Raw genomic sequence first — 22,196 nt, 5'->3', positions numbered from 1 at the left:
AGAAGATAGATCATCGTGAGTTGCTATTGATGCATCATTAACTTTTGGTCATCGTGAAAGTGCATCAGCCACTTGATTGTGCTTACCAGCAATGTGAGCAATGTGGAAATTAAATTGCGAAAGAAAATTTTGCCACCTCATTTGTTTGTCGGAAATCTTTGTTTGAGTCATGAAGTACTTGAGACTTTGATGGTCTGTTCATAAAATGAATGGAGTCCCCAATAGATAGTGATTCCATGTGTCTAGGGCATGTAGAACAGCTAACAGCTCTTTCTCATAAATGCCTAGGACCCGTTCATCCGTGTTGAGCCTTCGGCTCTCATATGCTATGGCATGCCCTTCTTGAAGCAAGACTGCTACAAGGCAATCACCACAAGCATCACATTGGAGCTCAAATGGCTTTGAGAGATCCGGAAGCATAAGGACTGGTTGGGAGGTAAGCTTCTCTTTGAGCTTTTCAAAATCACTTTGCTCCTTAGCAATCCATGAATACTTGACATTTTGCTTAGTTAAGTCATGTAATGGTCCTGCTATTTGAAAGAATTTGCTATGAAGCATCTATAGTATGCACACATACCAATAAAGCTTCTTAGCTCATGTAGATTCCTTGGATTAGGCCATGCCTTTATTACATCCAACTTTGATGGATCCATACAGATACCATCTCGAGAGATAATATGACCTAAGTATTGAATCTCTTGAAGGAAAAATTCACTTTTCTTTTGATTGAGAAAAAGCTTATTCTCCCTTAATGCTTGAAAAATCACTTGGAGATGTTGCTTGTGTTCCTCCAAGGAATTGGAGTAGATGATGATATCATCAAAGAACACTCCAGTGAATTTGCCATAGGGTCTAAAATTTCCTCCATCAATCGATCGAATGTAGCTGTTGCACTAGTCAAGCCAAAAGGCATGACTAGATATTTATAAAAGCCAAACGTTGTACGAAAAGCGGTCTTTAGGATGTCTTCATTCACTATCCTTATTTGATGGTAGACACTTTTAAGGTCAATCCTATTGAAGTAGGTAGAGCTTTGTAGCTTATCAAACAGATCTTCTACCCGAGGTTCGGAAAATCTGTTTTTGATAGTGATATGATTTAGTGCGGGATAGTCCACACACATGCGGTATGTACCATCTTTCTTTTGCACTAAAAGGACTGGAGAACAAAAGGGAGAGGAGCTAGGCCTCACCATCCCTTTGTCGACCAATTCTTGTACTTGCCTCATGATCTCCTCTTGTTGAGCTTGTGAAACTTGATAGGGAGGTTTGCTAGGCGGTGAGCTTCCTGATAGGAGCTCAACTCGATGGTCATCATCCCCTTGTTTTTGAGATAAGTCCATAGGGACATCATCGATGAACACATCTTGGAATCCTTTTAGAAAGTTAGACAAGTTTAACTCTTCTTGATTCCTACCATTCACCTTTGATGAAACATTAGGACCTTTTAGGTATTCTTTGACAAAAATCATTTACGCAGAAACTGAGCTTTTCATTGATTTATCAAGGGTGAGAGAATTTACAAGTAGTATAGTACGACCAGACTCATTAGCATCTATATACATATTCCTTCCCCTGTAGGTGAAGTAGATTCTCCTTTCAGGGAACTTCATGTTGGAAGCCATGTGGTTGAACCATGGTACCCCTAGGATAGTGTTACCATATACATGTGGTAGTGATGTGTGTGAACACACTAGGACCGTCGGGGCATTTTTTCCCTCTTTAGGAGGTTTTTTCCCCCGACCATTGTATATACGCCCATCACTCTATGGCTATCTATCTTTCCATAGCACACTAAGAAACACACTCTTTATTGTGTGCCTTGAGCTTCCTTCGTCTTCTCGAAGCTGTGTGCATTTCTTTGCAACCCTAATTCCAACAATTGGTATAAGAGCAGGTTATGTCCTCCCGGGCTTAGTCGCCAGCTACTTCAACACACGCCTGCTCACTTTCTTCGATTACACTAAGGTTTGGCGAGCGTTCACAGGTCGACAAATATTTTGGGTAAGATCATAGAGCTCAGTCTGCTCAGATTTCTGATTTGGGCTCATTTCGGCCTTCGTTTCCACTACAGGCAGGTCTGCACAGGCAATTTTGTCATTTTGTGCAAAATTTTTGTCAGTGCTGATTTTTGCATAACAGGTGCCTTACAGTCTTCTACGGTTTGTGCTATACAGCACGTGTTGTTCCCGCTCCGTTTCTCCTATTTTCGGGCAGTTTTCACATAAGGTGAAGCATTTACCATGGCTGACAACAACACAGATATCTTGAAGATGTTTGCTGCTAAGGACACGTTGAATGGGGACAATTACCCTATGTGGGCTTATATGATGCAACATGTTCTTGTGTCAAAAGGCGTCTGGAATATTGTGCAGGGCATTGATGTACGTCCTGGTTCTGAGGATGTAGGCGATGTTGAGGATGTTGCAGGTATTGCTGCAAGGATTGCAGCTATTAGAGTTGTTTTATCTACGGTAGAACAAGCTCGTTAGGATGTAAAGGATGCACAGGCTCATGAATTGATTGTGTTGTCTGTGAAGCACACCATTGTTCCTCACATCCATTCAGCAAAATCTGTAAAACAGGCTTGGGATATTCTAACAGGTCTTTATGCAAGCTGCAATGATGCTAAAATTGATTTGCTGCGTAAAGAGCTGGAGTCGAAGATTATGCATGAGAAAGATGATATGGACACTTTCCTTGCTAGTGTCAAGGATACGAATGAGCAACTTATTTCTGCAAGAGAAGTCATTTCAGACAGTTCCCTTGTGCAGACTGTTCTTGATGCCTTACCAGATTCTTACCAGACTTTTGCTAGTACTTGGAGACTTATGACCCAAGGAAATCCATAAGTTGTCAAGTTTGATGCAGTATGCACATTGCTGTTACAAGAGTCACTTTCCAGAAAAAATAGGACTAAACAGCGTGCAATTGAACAGGCTTTTATTGCTTCTCAAAGAAAGGGTGGTAACAGCAATGGAGCCACTTCTTATGGTTCTGCTGCGAGTGGAAAAACTTCTATTCCTAATGCTTCTGCTCGCAGCACTTCGTCTGGAAATTCTGGTGATAAGGGAAAAAAGAAGATGCGTTGCCATTATTGTAAAGCTAATGATCACTTGATCAAGCAGTGTCCTAAGTTGAAGGCCAAAGAGGCTAAGAAGAAAGAGGGTGGTTCCACTGCAAATGCTAGTTCCACTACAGATGCAGCCATTGTTGAGTCTTCTGTGAAAGGAGACTGTGATGTTGACGTCAATGCAGAATGGGCTTTTAGCGCAGAGTGCACTTACAATTCTGTTGTCCATGATGCATGCTCGTCAGTTGCTACAGATTCACAGGTGTGGTATTTCGGCAGTGGTGCTACAAAGCACATTACCTCACATCGTGATTTGTTCCCCTCTCTCGAGTCTGTCCCTCATGGGAATTCAGTCACTTGTGCCAACAATGCCTCTTATCCAGTTTAGGGAGCTGGAAAGATTGTGCTTACTGTTGCTAATGACTGTTCTTTCACACTTGTTGATGCACTTTATGTACCTGGGATCAAGAAGAATATTTTGTCTGTATCTGCACTTGCTAGACTTGGACTTGTAGTCAAAATTGTGGATGACAAATGTACAGCTCATGGTCTCAGTTTTGGTGATGAAATCGTTGCATCTGGGCTTTTGTGCCGTGGGCTGTATAAGCTCACTTTGTATGACAAGTGTGGACAAAATTTTGCAAATGCAGTTGCAGATTCAAGGGCTATCTCAGATGCAAAACTTTGGCATGCACGTTTTGGTCATCTGAATTTTGCTACGTTTGCAAAAATCTGATATGGTTTCTTCTTTGCTGCCTTTTGAAGCACCTGTCAAACATGTTTGTGAAGGCTGTATTTTGGGTAAGATGTAGCGTTCTAAGTTTCCAAAGGATGGTTCAGTTCGGGCCACATGCAGGTTGTAGCTTGTGCATAGTGATGTTTCTGGGCTCATGCAAACTCCGTCCTTGAGCAATTACCTTACTTCGTGACTTTCATTGATGATTACTCTATGCATGCATGGGTATTTCCGCTTAAAGCGAAGTCCGAAGTTTTTATGTGCTTCAAACAATTTCTGGCTATGGCTCAAAATGTCTCAAAATGTACTATGGGAACCCTCCGTTCCGATCGAGGGGGGGAGTATATGTCTCATGAATTTAATGCATTTCTTGATAGTCATGGGATAAAACACCAATGTACAGTGCCTTATACACCTCAACAAAATGGTGTTGCTGAGAGGAACAGGTCACTTGCGGAAATGGCACGATGTATGGTCAAAAGTCAAGCTTTGCCGCATTCTTTTTGGCTTGAGGCCATCATGTGTGCCACTTATGTACTAAACAGGTGTCCTACAAAAGCTTTGCAATCTATTACTCCATATGAAGCATGGCATGATAGAAAGCCTTCTATTGAGCACATGCGTGTTTTTGGCTATTTGGTATATGCTTTGGTGGCACAAACATAGCGCAAAAAATTGGATGATAAGGCTGTCAAATGTATTTTTGTTGGTTATAGTGCTGAACGAAAAGGTTACAGGTTGTATCATCCGCAAACAAAACGTATTCTGGTTTCACAGGATGTAGTGTTTGTAGAAGATTCTGTTCAGCCCTTGTTGTCATGTACTAGAGACAATAATGTAAGCTCACAGGACATTTATGACACATTGTTGCCTCTTTTTAGTGGTGGAAATATGAATGTAAGTTCCAATGAGGCAAATGTACAACCTATGGGGGTTTCTGAAAATGTTACAGATCAGCCTATTACTGATGCAGATGTACATGATGTACTTGATGAGGAAAGGGCTGAAAATGAGCAGGCTAGAGGTATGCCAAAATGACTGGTGCACACTTTGCGTGACAGTAAATTGGATGCACCTTTGTCTAGTCGTACTCGTTCAGGCTCTCGGCATGCATCTTTTGCATCAGATTGTTATGCTTTGGCTGTGTCTAGCTTACATGATGTTGAGGAGCCTCTGTCTTTTGATGAAGCACATAATTCAGAAAATTGGATGGCTGCCATGCAATCAGAATATGATGTACTTATAGAAAATGACACATGGACTTTATGTGATTTGCCTCCTTGCAAAAAGGCCATTGGTACGAAGTGGGTTTACAAGTTGAAATGCAAGCCGGATGGTGAGATCCATCGCCATAAGGCTTGACTTGTTGCAAAGGGTTATGCACATCAAAAAGGCATAGATTATGAAGAGAGTTTTGCTCCCACTTGTCGTATGACTTCTGTGCATTTTCTATGTGCTTTGGCAGCTCATTTTGGTTGGGATGTACATCAATCAGACATTGTTACTACTTTGTTGAATGGTGACATATTTGAGGAAGTTTATGTAATGCAGCCTTGAGGTTTTGTCATAAAAGGACAAGAGGACAAAGTGTGCAGATGTAAGAAGGCTTTGTATGGGTTGAAGCAATCTCCTCGTGCTTGGTATGAGAAAGCTGACACTCATTTGGTCAAATGAGGCTTTCGTAACAGTCCAACAGAAAGCACATTGTATGTAAAGCGTGAGGGTGATGTACTTCTCATTGTGGTTCTTTATGTCGATGATTTGTTAATCACTGGACCAAATGAGAGACATATTGCTGAATTTAAGGCTGATTTGAATGCTACTTTCAAGATGAAAGATTTGGGGCTGTTGCATCATTACTTGGGTATACAAGTTAAGGAGTGTGATGGAGGTATTGCCTTGTGTCAAAAAAGTTACATAGAGACATTGCTATGTAAGTTTGGACTTGAGGATTGCGAACCTATTGCTACTCCCATGGAAACATGTTTGAAGTTGAGTCTACATGATGCTGGCGATCCTGCTGATGTCACTCTTTATCAAACTGCTGTTGGCTACCTCATTTGTGTATGCAACATGAGGCCGGATATTCAGTTTGCAGTCTCACAGGTCAGGAGATTTATGCATAGCCCAGGGTCTAAGCATTGGCAGCTTTCAAGAGGATTTTCCGCTACCTTAGTGGCACTTTACATCTTGGCTTGTTTTATCCCAAGGGGGGATCATTGCCGCCAGACTTACATGCTTTGTCGGACTCAGATTGGGCTGGTTGTTTTGACACGTGAGTGTCCACAAGTGGTTTTTGTTTCATGCTTGGCAGTTCATGTATATCATGGTTGAGAATTAAACAACCTAATGTGGCCACTTCGAGTTGTGAGGCTGAGTACAGGGCAGTCTTCACAGCTACGGTTGAGTGTGTATGGCTCAGACGCCTTATGGATGATTTGGGTGTTGGACAGGACACTGCGAACACTATCTACACTTACAATCAGAGCGCATTGGCAGTTGCGAGGAACCTAGTTTTTCATGCTCGTACCAAGCACATTGAGGTGCATTACCACTATGTCAGGGAGAGGCTCTCAACAGGAGGGATCAACTTGGCTTATGTGCAACGCAAGACAACCTTGCAGATATTTTCACAAAGGCATTGTCTCGTGAGAAGCTTGAAGCTTTCCGCAAAGCTTTGGGCTTACTCCCCTTTGTGGATTGATCATGTTCTCAGGGCATGGCACTTCCTTTTACTCATGTGCCATCTCTCGTTCACCACATCACTCCAAGGGGGATTTGTTAGCATATACATGTGGTAGTGATGTGTGTGAACACACTAGGACTGCCGGGGCATTTTTCCCCTCTTTAGGAGGTTTTTTCTCCCGAGCATTGTATATACATCCATCACTCTAGGGCTATCTATCTTTCCATTGCACACTAAGAAACACACTCTCTATTGTGTGCTTGTGCTTCCTTCGTCTTCTCCAAGATGTGTGCGTTTCTCTGCAACCCTAATTCCAACAGATAGCATCCTCATGTTGGAGAGGAGAGATAAATAAGTCTTCTTTGTTGACATAAATTTGGACATGGAGCCTCAACTTCCCAATCAAGGGAGTAACGGAGGCTTGCTGTCCGTTGAAAGGGGAATCGGCAGTTACAACATCTCCCATCTCAAAATCTTGAATGCCCAACTTGGTGGCCAACTCCATTGATATGAAGTTGTGAGTAGAACCAGGGTCAAACAAGATGAAGGCATCATGCTCCCTTACCTTTCCCCAAGCATAGGAGAGAGGTGATCCTTTGCAATGAGCATCCTCTTTTGGAGCTTCGATCATTGTGAGCATTTCTTTTGGGGTAAGAACGGTAACCATGTCCTTGCTCCCCACACTTAAAACATTTGTGATCCTTGCAAAAAGTTTCAAGCTCTTCAGGAGAGAGTTTATTTTTACCTTTGTAAACTCCTTTCTCCTTGGACCGATTGTTGTTGTTGTTGTTGGAATGGCCTTGGGAAAAATTTTGGGCATTAATTTTTCTCTTTGCATCACTTTTGTCTTCATTTTCCATGGGCTTGACATTCCGTCTAACCCCTTGTTGGAAATTGATGCGTGAAGCAACCATGGCATGGTGGATTACTTCGCTAATAGAACCATGTCGTTGAGAGTTGACATACTCGGCCATCTCTTCAAGTAATCCCACACAGAATTGTTGCTTTTGCTCAGCAAAGTCTATCTTTTGAAAGACACTAGCCTTGAGATGAAAATCATAACACTTGTCCACATATTTGTGGATAGACTCATGAGAGAGAAGCCTCAAACTCCTCCATTCGGTGAGCACTTTGTCCTTTGCATCGCTTGCAAGGAATTGCTTGATGATGGAAACTCGTAGAGTTTTCCATGTCTTTGGGGCTTCACCATTGCCACAAAGGCTAGCCCACCATTGACGAGCTGATTTTTGGAAGTGCATAGCTATATGGTGTATCTTGGAGGACTCTGTGAATCCCTCATCGATAAAGGCCGCATCAAATTGTTGGATGAAGGCCAATACTTTGTCGGTGGCACCAAAGATGCCATCATAGGTGAGAAAAGAGATACTCTTTCCTCCCTCTTTGAACTTCTTGAGCTTTTGTGACCTTCGCCATGCAGGGTAAGATTTGCGATGTCCTCCCCTCTTATATTCTCTAGGAGAATAGCCATAGCTTTCATTAGTAGAGGAGGAAGGTGAAGAAGAAGGAGAAGAGGGTGACCTCTTTCTTCCCCTTTTCTTCCTTGGTTTCCTCTCTTCCCTTTTGGAGTGACGAGGAGAAGGACTATGGGTTAACCGTTTCCTCTTGGGAGGAGTTGGCAATCGTTTAGTCCGCCTTCTTCGTGGAGCCACATCTTCAGAGTAATTTAGGGATTCATTGTTTTCTTGATCTTTTGATTCCTCCTCTCGTATGGGAGAGAGTCTTCTTTTGGAGGTCTCATCAAGAGGCTCGTAAGCTCTCTCTCCTCTTGGAGAGGAAAGGAAATCCCATAAGCACGAAGTTGTTGAGTAATTTCGGCTTGCAAAGCGGGGTTGCCCATAGCTTGTTGCAACCTAGTGACAAGATAATTAACAAACATGGGGGCATCATCATTGGCACCTTCATGTGAAAAATCAAAGCTATCAATGTTCATTCTAATCTCTTGGATATTGTCAGCCATGCTAATTAGACTTATGTGTTTACTTAGTGTATGCTTTGGCAATTCAAAACCTTAGTTGCTACCCCTATTAGCCTTTGAAAATAGGCACTTAAGTATCTACACCCACGGCTCAAATTGGTTAATTATAGAGAGTAGTGGAGTGAGTCTAACATAGCAAAGTTGCCGAGGGATAGCTTCTTTTGAACTTCTTATGGCTCAATAATGATAAAGCCATAGGCAAGTCTAAAAAGACTCCATTATTAATACCAAAGCTCCCGAGGTGTGCACCATATCCCACATAGTGGGCTCAACAAAACCGATAATAGATCCCAGTCCCACTTACCCTAATATAATTAACAAAATCAACCATTAATAGACTACTTAAGGACCTCTCTTCTTAAGCAAGAAAAGAGAAACCAAATGCTCTGATACCAATGTAATGGAAATGGCCTATGAACGTTGAAAGTAGCGGAATCAGGAAATTAGGTGAAGCACTTGAGAGATTACTTTGTGAGCATAGCGGGTGAACTTAATTGATGGTAGCAACATAAACATGGTACTTAGTTAACTTGGCATGAACAATACTTTTGCAAGAGAGAGAGTTTAGAGGACATGACAATAGTTGAGGACCGGATTCATATGGAGCCGGTCCCCCCTCCAATAGGCATTTGTATTATAGTTTCTCCCATCAAGAGAGACTTGGTACAATACAATCTTTGTGTTCCTTGTGACCTAGGTGATGCAATAAAGATGGAAATCTTATGCATCACAAGCATAACATAAACTTTGTAGAAAGCATTAACTATCCCAAGCCTCAGTCCCAAGGCCTCAAACACCTTCGAAGGTGGAGAGAGCTAGCGGGGAATGAGGATAGGGAAGAGGGAGAATAAACATTCCATAGGAGAAAGAAATAGATCCTCACTTATCATTACTCTTCTTGCTAGCATACATAATAGCATAGTAATGAAGATGGAGAAGATGGCAAGCTTAAGCATTGAAACATGGCTCTTGGTTGGATTTGCATTCCATAGCCAAGAGTGTTGGTGTAGGCTCTCACTTCTCACAAGCTTGGAGAAGGAGGTGGAGTTCCTCAACTTTCATCAAGTGAGAATGAATCCACACAATGAGTGTGTGTGTGGTGTATATCCCCCTAGCACCCCCCCTTGCTTTCTTGGGGCGAGTGGTGGCTTTTCCAACATGCCTCAAGCTCATTGGACCCCTCTCCCCCTAGCCAATCATATGCAGCATGCGGTCAAGTACATGGGTAGTCTTTTGACAAGTGTCCTCCTTATCCCTTAGAGAGAGAGAGAGAGCTTGAAAATATCTGATATTTGTTGGATGAAACTAGAAGCTCATTGGACCCCTCTTTAGCCTAACCAATAGCATTCAAGCACACCATGTGGTTAAGCTTAGTGAGAGTCTGACATGTGTCCAATGTGCCCTTCTAGAAAAGGGGTGCCCTTTGGGTGAGTGGAAGGTAGGGTCTCTTTTTGACTCAAGCACCTTACCCCCATGCATAGGAAGCTTCTCAAGCACCTTCCTCATTAAGTATGACAAGTACCCCAAGTACCTTAGTCATCAAGCATGACAACCACCTTAGGTGGAGTTCCCACCTCAAGCTCAGTGCTAGCTTACCTAAGGTCAAAGGCAAGTTTAGGTCGTGTTCCCACCTGAAGCTCAGCCCTAGCTTGCCTAAGGTCAAAGGTAAGTTCAGGTCGAGTTCCTACCTCAAGCTCAGCCCTAGCTTGCCTAAGGTCAAAGGACTTTTAACACTAACCATTGGAGGTCTTTAATGAAGCTAACCCTAAGGTCTTTTAAGCTCCATTAGTTAACCTTTCTCTTTGACAAACCATCTCTCATTTGGGGCCCCTTTACCATTGGCCCCGTGTTGAGATAGATCTGTAAGCACATGTCTATATTCTAACCCTTGTTCTTGTTTATTATCCCACATTAAATGATCAGTTTAATATGACAAAACCATTTGGGTTGGTTAGATATTAGATTTAATGACACTCCACTACAAGCTATGAGTATGAGACCGAGTTAGTATATGATGAAGGTTATGCAGGTACGAAAGAGAAGCAGAGTGACGACAACCTTTTGAAGATTGATGCGGATCTGTTTGGAGTCACCCTTGACTCTCCCCATTCCTGGGAAATTATACAATCTCGATTTTGTGGTGTAGATGTAGTAGAAGTAGAGAATACGTTGAGAGAATATCTAACTAAGCAGGAGAAAGAAGGTTATATGAAACTATGTGCATCATTTCTTCCTGATTTGTTTGCTATGAAGTACAAAGATCTATGAGGAGCTAAGGGTGGAGCATTGGATTCTTCTCAAAGAGGATACAAGCCAAGGGCAAAAAAACTATGAAGGTTGGGGGGAATTCAGAAGGAGGCTTTGTGGTAGGAGATCAACAAAGCTACTCAAAGCAGGTATTATATATCCTATGCAAGAATCTGAGTGGGTTTCTCCCATTGTCATTACAAGAAAAATGGAAAATGGAGAGTGTGTGTCGATTATAAACCATTGAATGTAGCTATGAAGGGGAATCACTATCCGTTAATGTTTCAAGATGAGATCCTAAATCAACTAGCTGGTCATGAGAGGTATTCGATCATGGATGGCTTCTCCGAGTATTTTCAAATCGGTATTGCCTTGAAAGACCAGTTGAAGACTACCTTTATTTCTCCATGCGATTGCTTTTCTTAACACAAGATGCCTTTTGGTCTGGTGAATTCTTATGCAATTTTTTAGGATTGGATGAACAGAGTGTTTGGGCCATATTTGGGTAATTTCATCAGAATGTTTATGGATGATGTAGGCTGCTATAGCTCTAGATCTCATCATTTTTCAAAGTGGAAGCTATGTTTTCAAAGGCTCGATGGAGGAAGGTGGTCATTTGAATCCCAAGAAGTGCAGGTTGGCTCAACCGTGGGCTTGGGCTCATTTGTTAAGGCATGTGGTCTCACAGAATGGTATAGAAGGAGATCCTCTAAAGGTGAAGGCTTTGGTGTTGATAAAACCTCTGATAGATGCTACAGGTTGGGCTTCATTTGTGCACAAGTTAAAGTATTTTTCCAGGTTATTTTGGATGCTTTCATATTATGTGTATCCTCTTCAAAAAATGAGTCAGTGGGTTCATGGCTTTTAGTAGACTGAAGATGCACAAGTATCCCTTGAAAAAGTGAAGGATATCCTTTGCCAATTGCCAACAATTGGTCCTCCTAACCATGAGGATGATTTCTATGTTGCCATGATGGTGGGCAATGTTGTCGTAGGAGTTGTTTGTGGTAGAAAGTGGGCAGATGCTACAAGAATGTCTACTTTGATAGTCGAATAATCAGCCTAGGATAAAGGACTTATACTAAAGCTGAGCAGTAGGTCATGACCTTGGTGTTTGCATGCAGGAAATTCAAGGTGTATTTGTTCATTCGTAAGTTATATGTGCTCACATCTAACAATTTGTTGCCTTAAATGGTGCTTCTTTTAAAGCAAGGGAGACGAATCATAAAGTGGGCACTGGTGTTGCAGGAGTTTGAGTTTGAGTTCAAGATTGATCACACAAGTAGGTCTCATTTACTCGACATTCTAGTTAACAAGGAGGTTGGTTTTTTTGATGTATCCTTGGGTGGTGAGATAAGAAGTAGGAGAAGAACCCGATATGGTAGGAGCTTTTGTAATGTGGTTTGACGGAGCATACAAGAGAGTAATACAAAAAGCAGGAGCAGGGGTGGTGATACAGGATACACATGGTAAGGTTATCTTCTCCAAGGCTTATGATCTAGAGGATGTCCACACAAACAATGAGGCCAAGAATTTGGCTTTCCATCATGGTCCAAAGCAGTGTATAGAGTTTGGTATTTCCAAGCTTTTGGTGAAGGGTGGGTGATGCACTCTTAGTCATCAAGAAACTTTTGGGGCAATGGCAGGTAAAGAGAGACTCCATAAAGAAGATGTTGAATTTTTTTAAAATAGTGCACACTAAGCATGTCAAGAGGAAGCAAAACCAGGTAGCTGACCAATTAGCTAGTAGTCATGTACAAGTGCATGTAGTAGGTTTATATGTAACACCCACCACCTATGCACGTAGGGAAACTTTGGGTATAGATGATTTTCTGAGTACATGTCGGTGTTTTCTAGATCTATCCAAGCTACAGAAGAGGAAAATTGTTCAAAAGGCTCGTATGTTCACTTTGACATGAGAGGATCTGATGGTTTATAGTCGGGATGGGATACTAATGAGGGTCCTCTACAAAGAGGAAATTGGTATGGTTCTGGAACAGTTTCATGAGAAAAGGAAACACCAAGGCAAGGATAAGGTACTTTTTCATGTTCCTAGAGCTGGTTTTTGGTGGCCTTCTGTAGTGCACGATTTTTAGTGCAAGACTTGCCACAATGAGTGTCAAATCATGGGGGAATGATGGTTGGTGGCAGAGTCACAAGGGGATATCATAGCTCAAAATGCATTCCAAAAATGGGTTTTGGATCCCATTTGTCCACTTCCCAAGTCAGCAAGTGGCAAGAAGTATATTGTGGTAGCGGCAAGAGCTAGTGGAGAAGGTGGGTATCTAACATAGATTTTCTTCACCTTATCATCTGCAATAAAATGGTTTGGTCAAGAGTGCCGATGGACATATTCTCAAAATGCTGACAAGGTGTGTGTACAAGTAGGTATAAGGTTGGGAAACTAACCTTGAAAAGTGTTTATGGGCTTATAGAACATCCTATAAGGTTGTTACCAGCTTCAATCCAAATAAGTTGGTTTATGAAAAAGAGGCACTACTACATGTGCATGTCCAATTGCGTGCATTAAAGGACATATGGCATGTTAATAAAGCTCACCAAAAAATTTTGCAAGACAAGATTACTTGCCTTGAAGCTAGACATTTATGGGAAGCAAAGAGAGAAATGCATCACGAAATTCAACCAGAGATTTCCAAAGAAGAAGATAGAGAAGGGAGATCTAGTGATGAAGTATGAGAGCTATCTTGACTTCACCTTCTAGAAGAAGTTTAAAAAGAAGTGGACGAGGACTTACAAGGTTCACAAGGCTATCAGCTGGTGAGATTAAATTGTAAACATCTCAAACATAGGGTAAATAGTGTGCATCTTAAGTTGTACTTTGATAGGGAGTTGTTGTGGATCAAGTTGTAGCCCAAGGGGTTGGGCAACCCACCTAGACAAGAACTATAGGAAGCATGAATAAAACTTTGTGTGTATGGTTGCATTTTTTAAATATTTTCTCAAGTGTTTACTAGTTTGCAATCTTCAATTCAATAAACATCTTTTGTGGTTGAACATAAATGTTCAACAACTAGGTTGGGGAATGATGGTACAGCTAAATAGAGTTTGTGCTAGGAAAAGGAGAAAGTAGGGCTATGGGAATCCATAGGTACACTCAAGTGTGAGAAAAGATATGAAGGTCAAGGGAAAATAGTTGGGTCCATAGGTGCATGTATTTTGAGTTTGTTTTGGCCAAGGATCTTTGTTGTGGGGCCTCTCAGGGTGGTTTCTTGAAGTGTCCAAAGCACAAAGATGGCAATGCAAAATATGGTTTCCAAGTTGCTCTCTAGGTTGGTCCAAACGGCTTGTCAATCCGAGATGTAAAGCTCAAGACAGGTAGATCTCCATCAAATTGAATAGGTGCATCATGATGATCAAGGTACATATGGGTTGGAGCACTAAAGCGCTTGATTTGTGGAGCTTTCAGGTCTATGATCGGAGTCCGAGTGGTCAAGTTAGGAGCAAATGAAGTTTTTCTAGGGGTCAATTTTGCACCTTTTTTATCACCGCGGTAAGCATGCCATTGAGGCTCTTCTCAAGCTTGACAGGGTTTTCACGAGTAGCATGTAGCACAAGGAGCTAGCCACAAGTGATAGATCGCCAATCGAAGTTGCAGGTACCAAGTTACAGTTGGTAGAATTTTGGCAAAAAATAAAGACGACATGTCTCAAATGATTTTTCCCCATTTTGGGATCCTACAAGCATCCAAGGGGGAGCGCTAGCAAAGGTGAAGGTAGAGAGGTGCCGAGGGAGGAGGTTTATCAAGGCAAAAAGCTACAGATTGGGGGACGGAGGGCTGCACAAAGGAAGAGGTAGTGCTAGCTACAAGAAAAAAGAAAGTGTTACAGCAAAAGGTGGGGGTGCAAGGCATGAGAAGAAATAGCCTGAAGGGGTGAAGCTAAAAGTGAAGGAACATTGCTACATAGAAAAAAAACAACGCTACTGTAAGAGAGGGAGGTGCGCTACCTGTGGTGGAGGTGCCGTGAGTAGTTGGTGAGAGAGGAGGCCATGAACAAGCAAGGTGTTTGAGGCCACCAAGATAGAAGGGAAGAGCACATAAAGGCGAGCATTATTGGATGAGGAGGAGACTGCTAGCAGAAGATTATTGGGGGAGAGAGAGAGATCAACCCTCCTAATTGAAGTCTTCAAGACAAAATCCAGAGGGCGACCAAAGATAGAAAAACTACTACTGGATGGGTCAAAGATAGTGGAGCAACTAAGCGATGATTTGTTGTGTTGGCAGTGCGCTTCCTTGTATTATGGAAACATGTGGCTATGTCAATTCGGTGTAGCAACCACCGGTTGAATTTGATGCGGGTTGGTTGATACATAGCCACACCAAAAGGTAATACAAGGAAGGAGTTATGCATGGAGACTCGTAGTGCAAAACGTGTAATGTCGGCAGGCTCAAGGTTAGCATGGAGTGTCGCACGTGTGCTGGCTAAGCAAATAAGATTTTTTGCCATCAATAGTTGACAAAGGAGTGTGAATCTTCATGGATGTGGAAAAGAAGCTCTTGGTTGTTTTAACCGTATGTGAAGTGAGGGCTTCTTGTCAGACAAAGTCCTTGAAGTGCTCTTCTGGGAGGATCTTGAGGCCTCCACTAATAGAGAACCCTCTATATCATGTGCGTTCAAACAACACTTAAACCCCATTTGAATAGCCCTTCTTCACATACATATTTTCAAGAATTAAATTACCCCTCTTTCTTTAAAACCTATAGATTTTTTAAAGAAGTTATTTTCAAAACCCCTTTTGTATATGTGAACCTGTAACTCTTTCGAAATTAAAAAAGCATTTTGATGAACTCGGGTGCTAAGTTATATGTTTTAAGGTGGGCCCCCCTAGGAAGAGGAAACGGGTCACAGAACCTCTTGCAAAATGAAATCGTATTCTCAAATGCAATCACCTATGCTTGTGCCTTAAAGGCATGTGGCATTGTGCAAGTCATTGAAGTGGATGATACAATTTAGGATGAGAGATCTATTGCTTCACATCTCAGTAAGGGTGATGATGAAATTTGGGAAAGCTAATGTAGTGAGATTGCAGAATGCCCATGATAGCAATATGGAAGTGTTGTAGAAGGGGATTGATGGACAACCATGGAAGTGGATCCGTGGATGGTAGGGTGTGGTCAACATGGATAGCTTGTGCACATAAGCATGGCATGCACTGAGCATCAATAAAGGAGCTCATGAAGGAGAAGAGGGCGCCTTTTATTGAGGTCTCTTGTAGGGCTTGAAAGCCGATGGATACGGTCAATTGAGAGCACATGTAGTGGCTTATTTGTTGCCAGTCACAAAATACAAGGGAAGACATTGACATGGGTGAGTGTATTAATGATGAATTGCTAGTTAGGACCTGTTGCAAAAATATATCTTGCTTAGTGATGCTTTTGTCTATATGTATGACAAATGTGATGTCTTTAGGGAAGCACAAAAAGTTCCTTTCCATTGCACACTAAGTAATACACTCTCTATTGTGTGCCTTGAGCTTCCATCATCTTCTCCAAGCCGTGTGTGTTTCTCTGCAACCCTAATTCCAACAATTGGTATCAGAGCAGGTTGCGTCCTCCCAGGCTTAATCGCTAGTTGCTCCAATACACGCCTGCTCACTTTCTCCGATTTCAGTGAGCTTTGGCGAGCGTTCGTAGGTCAAAAAATACTTTGAGTGAGCTTGTAGAGCTCGGTCTGCTCAGATTTTTGATTCGCGCTCATTTCGGCCTCTGTTTCCACTACAGGCAGTACTGCACAAGCTATTTCGTCATTTTCTGCAGAATTTCTGTTAGTGCCGTTTTCTGCATAACAGGTGCCTTACAGTCTTCTAAGGTTTGTGCTATATAGCACGTGTTGTTCCTGCTCCGTTTCTCCTATTTTCGGGCAGTTTTCACATCAGGTGGAGCATTTACCATGACTGACAACAACAACACAGATGTGTTCAAGATGTTTGTTGCTGAGGACAAGTTGGATGGAGACAACTACCCTATGTGGGCTTATATGATGCAACATGTTCTTGTGTCAAAGGGCGTCTGGAACATTGTGCAGGGCATTGATGTACGTCCTGGTTCTGAGGATGTAGGCGATGTTGAGGATGTTGCAGGTCTTGCTGCAAGGATTGCAGCTGTTAGAGTTGTTTTGCCTATGGCAAAACAAGCTCGTTGGGATGTTAAGGATGCGCAAGCTCATGCATTGATTGCGTTGTCTGTGAAGCGCACCATTGTTCCTCACATCCGTTCAACAAAATCTGCAAAACAGGCTTGGGATATTTTGGCTGGTCTTTATGCAAGTCACAATGAGACTAAAATTGCTTTGCTGCGTAAAGAGTTGGAGTCGGAGATTATGCATGAGTAAGATGATATGGACACTTTTCTTGCTAGTGTCAAGGATATCAACGAGCAACTTATTTCTGCAGGAGAAGTCATTTCAGACAGTTCCCTTGTGCAGACTGTTCTTGATGCCTTACCAGATTCTTACCAGACTTTTGCTAGTACTTGGAGACTTATGACCCAAGGAAATCCAAAAGTTGTCAAGTTTGATGCATTATGCACATTGCTGTTGCAAGAGTCACTTTCTAGAAAAAACAGGACTAGGCAGCGTGCAGTTGAACAAGCTTTTATTGCTTCTCAAAGAAAGGGTGGTAACAGCAATGCAACCACTTCTTATGGTTCTGCTGCGAGTGGCAAAACTTCTATTCCTAATGCTTCTGCTGGCAGCAATTCGTCCGACAATTCTGGTGACAAGGGCAAAAAGAAGATGCGTTGCCATTATTGTAAAGCTAATGATCACTTGATCAAGTCATGTCCTAAATTGAAGGCCAAAGAGGCTAAGAAGAAAGAGGGTGGTTCCACTGCAAATGCTGGTTTCACTACAAATGCAGCCATTGTTCCATTGCAAATGCTAGTTCCACTACAAATGTAGCCATTGTTGAGTCTTCTGTGAAAGGAGACTATGATGCTGATGTTGATGCAGAATGGGCTTTTAGCGCAGAGTGCACTTACAATTCTATTGTCCATGATGCATGCTTGTCAGTTGCTGCAGATTCACATGTGTGGTATTTCGACAGTGGTGCTACAAAGCACATTACTTCTCATCGTGAATTGTTTACCTCTCTCGAGTCTGTCCCTCATGGGAATTCAGTCACTTGTGCCAACAATGCCTCTTATCCAGTTCAGGGAGTTGGAAAGATTGTGCTTACTGCTGCTAATGGCAGTTCTTTCACACTTGTGGATGCACTTTATGTACCTGGGATCAAGAAAAATCTCTTGTTTGTATCCGCACTTGCTAGACTTGGACTTGTAGTCAAATTTGTGGATGACAGATGTACATTTCATGATCTCAGTTTTGGTGATGAAATTGTTGCATCTGGCCTTTTGTGCCATGGGCTGTATAAGCTCACTTTGTATCATAAGTGTGGACAAAATTTTGCAAATGTTGTTGCAGATTCAAGGGCTATTTCAGATGCAAAACTTTGGCATGCAGGTTTTGGTCATTTGAATTTTGCCAATTTGCTACGTTGGCAGAAATCTGATATGGTTGCTTCTTTGCCGCCTCTTGAAGCACCCGTCAAACATGTTTGTGAAGGCTGTATTTTGGGTAAGATGCAACGTTCTAAGTTTCCAAAGGATGGTTCAGTTCGGGCCACATGCAGGTTGCAGCTTGTGCATAGTGATGTTTGTAGGCCCATGCAAACTCCGTCCTTGGGCAGTTACCCGTACTTCGTGACTTTCATTGATGATTACTCCAGGAATGCATGGGTATTTCCGCTTAAAGCGAAGTCCAAAGTTTTTATGTGCTTCAAACAGTTTCTGGCTATGGCTGAAAATGTCTCGAAATGTACTATGGGCACCCTCCGTTCCGATCGAGGGGGGGAGTATATGTCTCATGAATTTAATGCATTTCTGGCTAGTCGTGGGATAAAACACCAATGTACAGTGCCTTATACACCTCATCAAAATGGTGTTGCTGGGAGGAAAAATAGGTCACTTATGGAAATGGCACGTTGTATGGTCAAAAGTCAAGCTTTGCCGCATTCTTTTTGGCTTGAGGCCATCATGTGTGCCACTTATGTACTTAACAGGTGTCCTACGAAAGCTTTGCAGTCTATTACTCCATATGAAGCATGGCATGATAGAAAGCCTTCTATTGAGCACATGCGTGTTTTTGGCTGTTTGGCATATGCTTTGGTGCCACAAGTGCAGCGTAGAAAATTGGATGATAAGGCTGTCAAATGTATTTTTGTTGGTTATAGTGCTGAAAGAAAAGGTTACAGGTTGTATCACCCGCAAACAAAACGTATTCTGGTTTCTCGGGATGTAGTGTTTGTGGAAGATTCTGTTCGGCCCTTGCTGTCATGTACTAGAGACAGTAATGTAAGCTCATAGGACATTTATGACACTTTGTTGCCTCTTTCAGTGGTGGAAATACGTATGTAATTTCCAATGAGGCAAATGTACAACCTATGGAGGTTTCTAAAAATGTTCTAGATCAGCCTATTACTGATGCAAATGTACATGATGTACTTGATGAGGAAAGGGCTGAAAATGAGCAAGCTAGAGGTATGCCAAAATGGCTGGTGCACACTTTGCGGGATAGTAAATTGGATGCGCCTTTGTCTAGTCGTACTTGTTCAGGCTCTCGCCACGCATCTTATGCATCAGATTGTTATGCTTTGGCTATGACTAGCTTACATGATGTTGAGGAGCCTCTATCTTTTGATGAAGCACAGAATTCAAAAAACTGGATGGCTGCCATGCAATCAGAATATGATGCACTTATAGAAAATGACACATGGACTTTATGTGATTTGCCTCTTGGAAAGAAGGCCATTGGTACGAAGTGGGTTTACAAGTTGAAACGCAAGCCGGATGGTGAGATCCATCGCCATAAGGCTGGACTTGTTGCAAAGGGTTATGCACATCAGAAAGGCATAGATTATGAAGAGACTTTTGCTCCCACTTGTCGTATGACTTTTGTGCGTTTTCTATGTGGTTTGGCAGCTCATTTTGGATGGGATGTACATCAATCAGACATTGTTACTGCTTTCTTGAATGGTGACATATTTGAGGAAGTTTATGTAACGCAGCCTCGCGGTTTTGTCATAAAAGGACAAGAGGACAAAGTGTGCAGATGTAAGAAGGCTTTGTATGGGTTGAAGCAATCTCCTCGTGCTTGGTATGAGAAAGCTGACACTCATTTGGTTAAACGAGGCTTTCGTAACAGTCCAACAGAAAACACATTGTATGTAAAGCGTGAGGGTGATGTACTTCTCATTGTGGTTCTTTATGTCGATGATTTGCTGATCACTGGACCAAATGAGAGACATATTGCTGACTTTAAGGCTGATTTGAATGCTACTTTCAAGATAAAAGATTTGGGCCTGTTGCATCATTACTTGGGTATTGAGTTTAAGCAGTGTGATGGTGGTATTGCCTTGTGTCAGAAAAGTTACATAGAGACATTGCTATGTAAATTTGGACTGGAGGATTGCAAACCTATATGCCACTCCCATGTAAACAGGTTTGAAGTTGAGTCTACATGATGCTGGCGATCCTACTAATGTCACTCTTTACCAAACTGCTGTTGGCTGCCTCATTTATGTATGCAACACGAGGCCGGATATTCAGTTTGCAGTCTCATAGGTCAGGAGATTTATGCATAGCGCAGGGTCTAAGCATTGGCAGGATATCAAGAGGATTTTCCACTACCTTAGTGGCACTTTACATCTTGGCTTGTTTTATCCCAAGGGGGGATCATTGCCGCCAAACTTACATGCTTTTTCGGACTCAGATTGGGCTGGTTGTTTTGACATGCGTGTGTCCACAAGTGGTTTTTGTTTCATGCTTGGCAGTTCATGTATATCATGGTTGAGAATTAAACAACCTAATGTGGGCACTTCGAGTTGTGAGGCTGAGTACAGGGCAGTCTTCACAGCTACGGTTGAGTGTGTATGGCTCAGACGCCTTATGGCTGATTTGGGTGTTGGACAGGACACTGCCAACACTATCTACAGTGACAGTCAGAGCGCATTGGCAGTTGCTAGGAACCCAGTTTTTCATGCTCGCACAAAGCACATTGAGTTGCATTACCACTATGTCAGGGAGAGGCTCTCAGCAGGAGATATCAGCTTGGCTTATGTGCCGACACAGAACAACCTTGCAGATCTTTTCACAAAGGCATTGTCTCGTGAGAAGCTTGAAGCTTTCCGCAAAGCTTTGGGCTTACTCCCCTTTGTGGACTGATCATGTCCTGAGGGCATGGCACTTCCCTTTACTCATGTGCCAGCTCTCATTCACCGCATCACTCCAGCTGGGATTTGTTACCATATACATGTGGTAGTGATGTGTGTGAACACACTAGGACCGCGGGGGCATTTTTTCTCTCTTTAGGAGGTTTTTTCCCCCGAGCATTGTATATACGCCCATCACTCTAGGGTTATCTATCTTTCCATTGCACACTAAGTAATACACTCTCTATTGTGTGCCTTGAGCTTCCTTCGTCTTCTCCAAGCTGTGTGTGTTTCTCTACAACCCTAATTCCAACAAGCAGTTTAAAATGGGTGAGGCAACTCAGGATGTGAGATCTATTGCCTCACATCTCGATAGGTTGATGATGAAATCTAGGAATGCTAATGTAGTGAGTTTACAAAATGTCCATGCTAGTGCTATAGAAGGGAATTGATGGACAACCATGGAAGTGGATGCACGGTGGAAGAAAACCGTCAGCATGGATGGCTTGTGCTCATAAGCAAAAAAAATGTGGGATAAATGGAGGATTGCTCTGTCACTTTTGGCATAGTGAACAAGGCAACACAACTAACGAGCTGAGTAGGACGCAATGCATATGTAAGCTATGGTGGCAAAGCACACAGGAATGAGGAGCTCAAGGAGGTTAGACAGGCGAATTGATGGGGGGAAAAAGAAGAGGCCTAAAGCAGGTGCAATGCACATTTACATGTAGATGCAAATGGGGTCAAGGCAGGCCACCCAAGATACAATATATGTATGCATGTATCGTTTCATAGCAAGATCATCTTGATGCCACCAAAATTCTAAAAACTTGAAGGCAATGAATCCCTCCCGATACATGGCAAATCCGAAAAAAAGGTGACACTCCTATCCTGGAGGAGAAGCAAATGCGACCCTTCAACAATGGAGGAGAAGAAAGCATAATCCTTCAACAATTGAAGAGGAAACAACTATACAGGGGAAGGGCATGTTCCCTACAGTTTATAGGAACTGGGTGAGGAGAGTGTCACCTCTCGAGCATACATACATGGCTTTTCTTTCTCTTTGCAAGTGTGGCATGTGAGTACGTAATGCATCGATCGTGATCTTTTGAACCCATGTTTATAAGGCTATGGTCACGCGAGGCTTAGTTATCAGTTATAAATAATTATGTCAACTATGCCCAAACGAAGCATTAAATGAATAATTAAGCTTGGTCATGCCACAAGGCTTAGTT

The sequence above is a fragment of the Adiantum capillus-veneris genome, chromosome 8, assembly GCF_014529385.1.
Source record: "Adiantum capillus-veneris isolate H3 chromosome 8, ASM1452938v2, whole genome shotgun sequence".
Lineage (NCBI taxonomy): Eukaryota > Viridiplantae > Streptophyta > Polypodiopsida > Polypodiales > Pteridaceae > Adiantum > Adiantum capillus-veneris.
The sequence above is the reverse complement of the archived record's forward strand: the minus strand, read 5'-3'. Positions refer to the sequence as shown.